Below are 12,299 nucleotides of genomic sequence, written 5' to 3' on the forward strand. Positions count from 1 at the left end.
GCAAACTCTGAACAGCTTAATCCCCCCAGGGTAGCATTAGATTCTGGGACAAAGCAGTCTTACTTTGCTAGAAAATATGTGAAAATTGTTCCCAAAGAGCTTGCAATTCTGTCAGGAACACACATAGCTTCTTGCAACGATTGTATTGTTATTCAAAACAGCGACAAGAAATTTCTTTTTAGACTCTACGTAAAAAAGATCTAAGCTTGCACCTGTGAGAGAAATCAAACGTGTTAGCAGCTGATATGTCTGATCTTGCCGGGTGGATCTCCTTGTCAGATAATCCCTTCTAGGAGTTTTGTTGCAGTGTGAGCGCAGCCCAACATGTGTGTACACACAAATTATATACTGTGTGTGTGGATGTGTGTGTGTCAGAGCACGTGTGTGAATACACACACATACATACAGCTATACTTCACTAGTGATGTTCAAAAACATGCTGGTAAGAAAAAAACATTCCTTAGTGCAGAGTTCACACTGGCCAGCAGCACTTGGTCCTTCCCTGTTGTTGGGTCCCTTGGGCTGATGCAGGAGGGATAATCTTCGTTTTGCCATCAGGATCCACGACACAAAGCTCCATTTCCATCAGATGGGAACTGGCTGCCAGCGCTTAGCTGGCTTTAGCTGCATATCAGTGTATGATTTTGCTGAAAGTGATACTGTGTGCTTCTTATCTTCAAGAGAAAAAAAAAATCAGAAAATGAATTTATTTTTCTCCGCCATTCATAAAATTGAAAATAATATATATGTGAAAAGAAAAGAAAAGGAAAAGAAAGAAAAGAAAAGAAAAGAAAAGAAAAGAAAAGAAAAGAAAAGAAAAGAAAAGAAAAGAAAAGAAAAGAAAAGAAAAGAAAAGAAAAGAAAAGAAAAGAAAAGAAAAGAAAAGAAAAGAAAAGAAAAGAAAAGAAAAGAAAAGAAAAGAAAAGAAAAGAAAAGAAAAGAAAAGAAAAGAAAAGAAAAGAAAAAAAGAAAAGAAAGGAAAAGAAAAGAAAAGAAAGGAAAAGAAAAGAAAGGAAAAGAAAAGAAAAGAAAAGAAAAGAAAAGAAAAGAAAAGAAAAGAAAAGAAAAGAAAAGAAAAGAAAAGAAAAGAAAAGAAAAGAAAAGAAAAGAAAAGAAAAGAAAAGAGAAAAGAAAAGAAAAGAAAAGAAAAGAAAAGAAAAGAAAAGAAAAGAAAAGAAAAGAAAAGAAAAGAAAAGAAAAGAAAAGAAAAGAAAAGAAAAGAAAAGAAAAGAAAAGAAAAGAAAAGAAAAGAAAAGAAAAGAAAAGAAAAGAAAAGAAAAGAAAAGAAAAGAAAAGAAAAGAAAAGAAAAGAAAAGAAAAGAAAAGAAAAGAAAAGAAAAGAAAAGAAAAGAAAAGAAAAGAAAAGAAAAGAAAAGAAAAGAAAAGAAAAGAAAAGAAAAGAAAAGAAAAGAAAAGAAAAGAAAAGAAAAGAAAAGAAAAGAAAAGAAAAAAGAACAGACCCTCTGTAAAACAGATATTCTCCCAGAGCTTTTGGTGCATCTTGTCGCAGATATGACTGGTATTGTAAAGAACTAAAATTTGTGTAAATTCAAACACTTGTTAACCAGATACCTTATGTAGTGCTCTTTATATTGAAAGAAAGACTCAAGTAAGACTCTGTTGCATTAAGTTTTATTTCCCGGGAGATCAGACTCTCTGAAGGCTGACAAAGGCATTTCAGCTTATATCAAGTCTCACAGCTCCTTTAGGAACGTCCTCGCTAAAATGCCACCCAGAGAAAGCGGGCACTTGGTCCTCTGGACCGAACTTGGGTTATTATTTTCCAGGCTTCTAGTACTAATTGGCCATTCTGCCTCTGCAGCTTATCTAATTTGGAAAGAATAACAATAGAATCAGGATTCTGGACATCGGTGGAAGCGAGTGCATTCCAGTAATGGAAAGCGCATGGCTCCCGAGCCCTGGGCACCAGGCCAGCCCAGCTTGGTATAAACATACATCTTCATTAATTCTCATTTAGAGAGGGATCGACTGATGTTAGTAGCGTAAACCCAAGCAGTGTAAAGCACCATTCAGATGTAAAGGAGAAAAAAAGCCCTCGGTTTCAGGATTTCGGCCTTACTGGGAATACTGGGTGCGCCTACGTCCACTGGCTACTGAAACGCCTGGCTCTGGTGAAATGTGAGGCCGCAGCTGGGCGAGGGCCGCAGGACTGCAGTCCCTCACGTCCTGCACTCCTCCGGCAGAGCCAAATCTGCCGACCCCCAGGTCAGAGCGCGGTTCTCACCTCCTTTCCCAGGCTCTTTCTGGGCTGGAGGGGTGTGGGAGTGGGCAAGAAGTTGTCTTAAATCACAGGGACAGTCCTTTAGGAAGTTGGCTTACATCTTTGACGTGTGACTACAGAGATTAATTAATTTTAAATGAATCTAAATTAAAAGCTACTTACTTTCTGCATTGTGAGTCGGTGACATTAACGCAGTGGGTGTTTATTTTATCATGACAATTACGCTGGGAGTTTCAACACTGACTGGTGTATACATTTGCGTCTTTATAAAGAAAAGTTGTCATCTGATCAGTTTTTTTCAAATATTACACTTGCTGTCTAAATTGGAAAGTTTAAAAGGTGCTTTCTGCCTTGTAGCTTAATGTATTTGTTTTTTTTTTCAAACTTCATCGAAAAAGATCTATTTTTGTAGCATCATATGCAATTTTTGACCCAAGATCAAGATTTAAAGCAGTCGTGTTGGCAACCGAATGGGAGAACACGAGCTGGAAGATCTCACAAAAGGTCTCTGTAGATTGAGCAGAAAAATGAAAATGCAGAAGGAAAGCTTTTTGCAGAACTGAGCCCACCCTGCAGCACATCGGGGACGTGCCCGTCAGCGTGCCCAGCTAGCACCTCATCCAAGCTTACTTAGCTGTGCATCAGTAATGGGATAACGCTGGAAAAATGCATCACTAATTTTTAAGACGGCTACTCTTAGAAGAAAGCTATCAGACTTTGTGAAGAGCCTATAGACCTGTCAGGGCTACGTTTTATCAGCACAACATTTTTATTTTCACATCTCTGAAGAGCCGGGATCTGTTTAAGTTACTGCAATGCTCACTTATTGTGCAGTTTCACACAGTACCCGAGGGATATTTGACGCAAGTTTAGCTCCTTCACGTCGGCTGTAAATGCCTCTTGCTGCATGATCAGCGAGAGGGCTGCAGAATAATAATGCAGCAGTCTTTTAATATGATTCATTACCCAAAAAGATTTAGCACCAACTATTTTTTTGCTTCATTTTTGTGAACATAGGGTAAGATATTTATGCAGTAACTCTCTATTCCTTCTAGATACAATATGTTTTATTGCCAGTTTTGGCAATAGCAGTCACATAAGCTCAGAAGGTCTGTAAAAAGCTGAAGGCAACATGGCATCGCGGGTGTGCTGCTCGCAGCTCTGCTTTGCTTGCGCTCAGGCAGGCAGGAGGGACGCAAGGTTGGAGGCCTCGGCTTCTGATAAGAGCAGAGAGAGGGTAAGCATCAAGATTTATAACTGCATCTGGGTCACCTGGTTTCCACTGAGTTCTTTGTACATGAAATCATGTCTCCCTTTATGATTGTGACGGCGCTTCTATTAAAGCCAGTTAATCAATCATATTGAGTTCTGTGTTATATCCGCCCCTCCTCTCCCACAAGTTTGTGCACGCTCAGGCCAAACACATAGCTCTGTGCCTGCCGTCCAGGGAAGGCCTCCCCACCTCTGCCTCAGAAACTACAACGTGTTTAGGACTCCAGTGTGAATAATGCACTTTTGGGAACGTGCTACATAAAGTAGTTAATGAGGCTGGCTTTCATTCCTGGTGTGTCAAGTTTGGGCCAGCAGTGATTTTTGTACAGCTTAGGTCGTTCGTTCTGCTGCTTAATAGGAGAGATGTGACTGAATGCATTCGCCGTGGCAGAGCCAGGTGTCCTCTGAAAGAGAATCTGACAAGAATTGAGGTAACCTTTCTTTTCCCCATTTTGATCTTGTGAGATCAAGGTATTTCACTCACAGTCATAAATGTTAGATTTCCTTCACTTTCTCCTTATAACTCCTCCCTGCTGTGCCCCTCCTGGGCCAGGCACCAGCTAGCTCTGCCCGTAAGTACGTGCCAGAAACGCCTTCCCGAGCAGCCTGACATGCCCAGGGACACCAGCCTGCACCAGCCTCTCCCACCGGGCTCGCTCCCTCCCTCGCTCCCACCCCGGTCTGACACGTTTTCTTAGTTCCACTGCCAGAAATCTCTGTCGCTAGTCAGCGTTTTCACACCCCGCCTTGGCTTCCACACATGCGTCAGCCCAAGCAATGACCCATGGAGGATCCAGGTGTTCACCAATTCTCTGTCCTTGCAGGATTTGCTTTGAAGGGTCTTTGAAAGAGGGACCCTGGGACTTGTCCTCTAGAGCAGTGGCTTTTCCAGGGTGAAAGGTGAAAGTGCTGCTGATTTCGGATGGGTGATGCAGTTCCTCTGGCTGCACAACCATCTTTCTTCTGGCTCCTGCATCCTTTTATGCCCAAATTTCAGTGGTCACTGCTGAGAAGTGGATTCCTCCAGCTGTGTACATGGACATTTGGGAAAGTGATCCTGTAGCACCCCATGAGGGGGAGATGGAGGAAACGTGGGTACCAGCAGGTCTGAGCAATGTGTGGGAATGAGGGAAGAAAAGCACATCCTAACCTAGACAAGACCATTGGATTTGGGGCTTTGCCAGGGAGTAACATATATGCAGGGCTGGTGGCTAGTCCAGACCACTCAGGACTCGTTTTCTCCCCCTTCTCTTTTTGTGCTAAGTGGCAGTGGTAAGTAGTAATGTAAACCAAGCAGAGCAATTAATGGGGGGCCAAATAGTTAAAGCCCTGGCTGTGTGTAATACAAACAAGCTGAGAGAGAGCTGCAAGGGTCTGGGGGCAGACCCCATGCTCGGGGTCGGCCAGAGTGCCCTGAAGAGCTGTGATATGGATACAGGAATGCTCTGGCCTCAGGAATAACCTAATAAAGGGGTACAGAGGTGGCCTGGGAGACCAACCCTACAGTTCTTGACTCTGCTAATTAAAAGTCATGGGAATTTCCATATGTAAGATTTGGCCCAAAACTATTCTTAGTACTTGGGGAGTACATTTTATGGCTTGGAGTTTGTGATTAAATGGGGAAATAAGTTCTCATGCCCCTTCATCTCCCATTTATCAGCATGGCTGCATTGAAACCAAAATAAATGACCTTAGAAAGGAGAAATTTATGTTACAAAAATATTCATATAGCCTGTACGGGAAGCATGTGAATATTCCTGAAATATGATCAAAACAAAACCCAGATGACTTGAAGAGATTGAAGTAACATTATCTTCCCTTTATTCAACCCAAGCAGAATTTAAATCTGCTGCAGGCAGTCTCTAGAAATAGCACTTAATGGGATGCCAGAACACCCTGCAGAAAAGGTACAGCACTAATGTATGTGGATTGTCTCTGATTTCATTCAGTTGTGTGAAAGGGCACAGTCAGATAACCATACTAATGGCAATTGTGGAATCGACCCATTCGGGACGACCGGTTACATGCAGCGGGGCTCTTGCATGGTGGAGAGCAGCAAAAAGAAGTCAGATCAATGTCTCAGTTACTAAAATACATCTTCATTGGCATGTTTTATAGGGGTCTACTCTGACACTTATATCAGAAAGTTAACAGTAACTTCCTAAAGTAGTACTTTAGGAACTTAGTACTTTAGTACTTTTAGTACTTTTTAGTACTAAAGTAGAATCTGAGGTCTCAATTTTTCTGTCCATCTTGATTTTAAGGTAGAGTTGGCAAGAAGAAACAGACACAGAGAAGAAAACAGAGCTATTGAATACCGCAGCTAGGTCTTTGAGGTATTTTCCCTGTGAATTTTGTTAGAGACAGGTGAAGTTTTGAGTTTCATTTCGTTCTCTTTAGTCAGTCAGATGGTCAGCTGATAATGTCTTTTGAGTTTCCCTTGCTGTTCTGACCTACCCCTCAGACAGCGAATTTCTCTAACTTCATAAAGAGAAAAGAATGCAGATGTTCATTATACAAAGCAGAGGGACAAATACATATTTTTTTTTGTATTTTGCCAATTTGTGATAATGCCTGCCTAGAGAAATATTAAAATAAAACCATATGTTCATATAGCACTCAGTGCCTTTTGAAATGCCGCAACTTAAATTTACTGTTTTTTTTTTCTTTTAAGTTTGGGGTCATTTAAACAACTACATAAAGAGCTTATCATTAAAAATGCTGACATACATTCTTGCAGAGCATTTGCTTGAGTGGACATCGTTTGCCAATGCCTGACCCTGACTTCCTCAAAGCTGTCTTACTTCATGAAGAATAGATATTAAGAATAGATGGCTGGAAGCCAGTATCAGACAGATTTAATTGAGAAACAAATGAGAGTGATTAGCCATTGGAACACGCTATGAAGAGAAGCAGAGGACTTGCCATGTCTGGATGTCTTCAAATCAACAATCAAATCTCACATGGATGAAATGAGTAATCAAACAAACATTTCTGGGGCCTCAACAAAGGGCAACTGTATCAATGTCAGTGGCCTGTGATCTGCAAAAGATTGCAGTATTTAATGGCTCCTTCTGGGTTTATGTCTGAGTGCAGGGCAAATTAAAGTACTGATAACGTGAATGTGACTGTCTGAACCCTAAATTCTCTTGCAGATCTTTTTGTCCAAGTCTGCCAAACGTCCAAATATTGAGCGAGGGTGGAAATAATCTTGGAAGAGCCCAGTTTTGAAAAGCTGCCAAGAAAATCATGGGCCCACGTGTCCCAGGAGACATCCGTAGGTGAAAATTTCTCACAGCAGAGGGAAGCCGAGAGGAGCCCCACTGAGGAGGGCTGCCCACCGCCGGGCAGGCCCTACCCTGCAGCCCAGAGCGTCCCTTGGTGACATTGACTAACCCATAAGTCACCGCCGGTTCTCCCCAAACACGTTTTCCATCTAAGCATTGACTTGTGCTAAAACCTTTTAGCACTCGCTAAAACTGAGCTGTCAGTAGGTCAGGTCTAAGAGCAGAAAGCATTGCCAGGCCTCACTGTGAGCGCAGTGAGGCCAGCAGGCAGGTGCTGCCCAGGCGAGCTCTGCAAAGGCTGGCAGCTCCGCTCTGTCACAAGGCAACCACAAAAATGCCGACAGCAAGCACGGCACTCGTAGTCACACGGTTTTTAAAATACCCAGTGTCACAGCTCTCGGCGCTATGTAATGAATGGCAATTAGGGGAAGGCCTCGGTAGCTTTTCTCTCACACCAGATTATTGTTGGTGAGATATTCAAGAAGCTACAACTCTTTCAATCCCTTTTTATAACGTTTCTCTTGTAGAACAAGCAAGCACGTGCTTTGATTTCAGACTAGCACTCTAACCAGGGGTAGTTGCTTCAAAACTAGAAAGACAAATTGGTGCCTTTGCTTCCCGTTCCTTTGCTTCGCGTGTTCTGTGATCTAAAGTCACAGTGAGATATTTCCCCCGTTATCAGTATGCAGCCTCCTGCTTTAAATTGCCAACTTCTGAAACACTTTTCAAGCATGCCTGAAACAGAATATTTAATGTGGAAATAAACGAGTTTGTGAAAGTCTTTTAATTATTTTACTTCAGTAAAAAGATTAAAATCTTAGTCTCTCTGGTTCCACATCCATGCTTTAACTTAAAGGAATATGAAGAAGGTTAATCATTTTCATGTCAAATACAGAACAAAGCATATTTTTCATTTTCCACGCGTAATGGCCTGATGAGGTTTTGGAGGGGAGGATGTAATTGTTGCGAGGGGCTATTTGGGAATCAGGTCACTCACACACTGGACCTCAGAGTCTGGGTCTTTTTGAGTTCATACAGCCTTGCAGTGACATTTGCTGCCAGTGAACACACCAAGCTTCCTGCCCGGCTCCCAGGGAAGCCTATTCATTCGGAATAAATTAAATGAGGACTTCCACATAGCATACCAGCCCCTGGGTTACAGCTGGTGAGCACCACACCACACAGCACGGAGCCGTGGAAATGTTGACTGCAGTTTGGTTTGCTGTAATTTGTGTCTGTGCCATGCATTTTAAATCAGGTGTGCATTAATGCATCAATTATCAAGAATGAACAGCGCAGGATGCTGAGGGTTTTTTATAAGGACTTATTCAAGGCTAACTGATTTTTTAATGTGAGTGTTTAGTTGCAACCGACATTACAGTAATTGAAATAAAATTATATGCAAAATGAAACAGGAAGCTTTTATATAAAGAAGAAGCCAAATGATACAACAAATGCCAGAATCATTGTTAATGCCAATTCAAATAAAATGTTTAAACGAATTAGTTATGCTTTTTTTTTCAATACTGAAATCCATGAAGATTTTATTAAAAATTACTTCAAAAGCATTCACATCTCTGTTAATGGAGGGCATACCCATATTTCTAAATAGTATAAAGAGCGGCACTAGAGTTGGGAGTTTGTTTTATGCAGCACAGTGAGCATCTTTCACAGCAGCAGAGCAAGCTTGAATATTATTGGGGATTCTGCACCTCAAAGTCCCCTCTTGCTGCCCAAATACTGAATCTGTTCTCCGAAAGTCATTGCTTGAGCTGGGGCTTCTGCAACACCGGTTTTGCAAAAGGGTCTGGGAACTGAGGGGACACACACATTGAGGCAGGTCACACATTAGGTATGTACTCTAATGTACTCTCTAGTACTACTCCTAGGTATGAAAATGTTGGCATCTGCAGAACAATCCTTTTTGCTGAGCAGACACAAAACAGCAGATCCTAGACATTAAGCCTTATAGGTAATTTGGCCAGAAATGTACACTAGTTCAGTTCTCTTTTTCTGTTTCTGTGGATATTTCTCAAAGCAAATACAGGTGCTGTTTTTGTTTTTATTTTGCCTTTTTTTTTCCCCCCGAAAGGTTTTGCTTTGTTTGATTGGTATGTCTCAGTCTTTACAAAGTCACTAGAAAATCCCCAAGCAGCCAGCTATGGAAACGTTACAAAAGAAATAACACTTAAAGAGCCCTTTAAGCCAGTCCTAAGAAGCAGTGCACTTCTTCAGAGCAATTCTAACCTTCCATAACGTCTGGTAGATTGCTGGCTGTTTTCCCTGGCTCTGCTCCATGCCAGTGAGTGATTCGGCTCCCCAGCTCAGTCTGTGGCTTCAGCATGAACAGATTTCCTGCTAAATTTCATTTTTTTTCTTGTGCCCCTCAGGTATTCTGTGTTTCCTGATGGAATCAATTTGAGCCTTCCCTGCTGTGATTTCCACCAATGGTAAAAAGGGTCTCTGCTCCCTGGGCGCGTAATTGATGTTTATTCACCTAATTCCTCACCCGTACTCACTGTAGGCATGTGTCAACACATTTCACCACCTACTTTCTCCTGAAACACTGCCAAATGCCACCTCACCTTTATAGCCTGAAAAGGGAAGTAAGTGAACTTGCACCAAACTTGACTTTGGTCACAGGGAGGCTGATTTCAATGTCTGAGCTAACCTTTTTAATCTAATTCGAGTTCCTGCAGCTGTAGCAGAGGCACGGCTGCAGCTCCTCTTCTCCCCCCAAAGGCTCTGAAGGAGAGAGGTGTCGGGCACCGTTTCCTTCACATACATCCCATTTTCTCCCAGTGCTGCAGACCATGACATCTCATCGCCTGATTTTATCCCAGTGCATCAACCATGGAGATGGTTGATGCTTTACAGCCACCAAACTCAACACCAGCTGGAACTTCAGGCTGGGCAGGCAGGATGTCACCCAGGGTGGGAATGCAAGGCATGGACAAGAATTGGAGCCTTTGGGCTAAAAGTGATGGTCTACAACCCCACTGATCGGGGTTTCATTCTTAACTTTCCTCCAAGCATTTTGTGTCCTTCAACAAGTCAGTTCAGATGAGGCTTAGAATTTCCTTCGGTGCCTGGAGAAGCACATACGTACCTAGCTGGAGCATCAGCCTGTCAACTTTTGTATCAGGATATCCCAGCCCATAATACAACTAACTCCTTGCACAGCCACGACTCAGTTGCGATGGCAGTGGGAACCCCCTGGGCTGGCCCTGGGGTGCAGGAGGTACAGAGACTGCCCATTGCTTAGCCAGAAATGAGCACGTAGAGACACCCCCTAGCCATAGTACTGAGGTTTGCATCACTGAGGCTTGATTAAAGCCAGTATTTTTGTAGGCTACTTTGGTACTGTTTGTTAAGAAAGGCAGACCCTCAAGAAGTTTGGTGTTGGATGTCACCTGCTTGTTTCTCATTATTCAAAATAAATTTCCTTCTCTACAGGAAGGAAAGATAAAGTATTGTCTCCATTCTTGTCTGCCCTGAGGCAACAGGTAATAAGTACAAGAGAGCAGATAACGATGCATATGTGCAAACACAACTTGACTGTGTAAGTCCACTTGCAGCCCTCAGCGAGATGTTGGTCTGTCATCAGAGCAATGACAGACTGCAGCCAGTGGGGATCTGAATGCTAATTCTCCCCTCCCAATGGTTTGTACTGTTTAGAAAAGAAGTTCCTTCTAATGAATATCCCATTAAAATGATTCCCTTACACTACAGTTAGCTGAGAAAGTTCCGTTGAATTTATTTAAAAAATGGTTTTCCAAACAAACTTATTCTGACAGTTTTTTATTCTGATGATCAGAATCTCTTGAATAATGCTAGAGGAATAAAAATTTGTTGCCTTTTTTTTTTTTGGTAAGAAAAAAATACTTGCGGCTCCACCAGGACTGCTTTTGTGAGAGCATTTGTAGCTTTCCTGATAGCAAGGGCTGTTGGACAGCTAGTTTGTCTGATGCAGGGGGGGCTCCCTGACATGTCCCATTTCATAAATCAGGAGAAGCCACAGCTTAAAATGTTCTCTGCCAGATTCTCAGACACCATAATAAACCACAACCCCATTAACTTCACTGGCGATGGGTCTGTTTACAGCAGCTGGCACAGTGTGAAATGCAGCTATTGTCCATGGAGGGAAGAGGATATGAAATGTCGGAGAGGCAGACACTGACAAGCAGATTATATTTAACAACAAAAGAGGAGCAGGATGAAGTCTCCATTACTTTTTTTTTTTTAATGCTGCAATTTAACGCTCTTCTACTAACTATTGCCACAAATCTACTGCTCTTCTTTTCCCCCCTACAAGCAGCAGGCTTGTGCTAGTACCGTTCACACTTTACAACATGACAACAATTTCTGAGGACTCTTCTAAGGAAAGTCTTATGGTAACTATCAGACATTTACAGGTTACCAAAAAATTAAACCAAAGATCCTTAAAATATTCATCACAGATGTTCAAAAGTCAAAATGCTCTTGTCAATGGTAACAAAACAGCTCAGCCAATTTCCTTGGAACCCTGAGACACCAACTGAACAGAGCACGCAGAGAAGTCTGATAGGATTTTGGCTGCGGCATTGCCATGTTCTGGTCAAAGATAACAAAGCCCAGGGCGCACCACAGGTGCAGCAATTTGTGCCAGTGATTTCCAACTGCTTGCTCGATAGATGAAAATATCCTAATTCTCTGCAACATGCTTTTTCTTTCTCTTTGAGCTCACTAATTCAGATGAGCCGGTTTTTGTCATTTTCTTTAGTTTTCTTTTAATTTTCTTTAATTTTTAATTTTCTTTAATTTTCTTTTCTCTATCTTTAGCGGATTTCTTTTTGCTTCTTCTGCTATGCGGCAAAGAACATAAAATGGAAAGTAAAGCTTCTATTGCCTCCTTTCTGCACTTGTAGTAAGGCAACCATAGGACAAGGCGTGCACAACGTTTATGATTTCTGGGATTCAGAGGGGCTGCCTCTCAGTTTTCTGAAGGTAGGAGCTGCCCCTGGCTGATGTGGGAGTAGAAGGCAGGCCAGGAGCACCGCGGCACTGAGCCGAGGAGGAATCCCTGCCAGCCTGAGCCGCCTGCAGACCTGCAGGATGCACTCACTCCCTGCCCTCACCCACCCGGTACGGGCCAGGCTGACAAAGAATTACTCTATCTGCAGCATTGCAAGGAGTCAGCTTCTGGGTATCCAGCCCTGGTTTGTTAGTGAAAACTGAAGGGTTGAAAACTGCGCTAATTAGGAGGTCTTAACAGCCTCTGACTTAATCTTCAGATCTGTTGTAGGTCACGTATGGGGGAATATGGTTTCATACAATTATAAATTAATGAGGAGTAAGTGATTAGTGACAATGAACTCTTTGTGACTTACGGCTTACTGAAGAATATTTGTAAAAGAGGACTTTGTGCTCTCAGGGCAATTTATGTTGGAGCAAGAGTGTCTGTAATCTGCAGGTGTCTCATTAAATTCGGCTGCTGATTAGAAGAAGCAGCCATGTGC

The sequence above is a fragment of the Anser anser genome (assembly GCF_964211835.1).
Source record: "Anser anser genome assembly, chromosome: 2".
NCBI classification, from domain to species: domain Eukaryota; kingdom Metazoa; phylum Chordata; class Aves; order Anseriformes; family Anatidae; genus Anser; species Anser anser.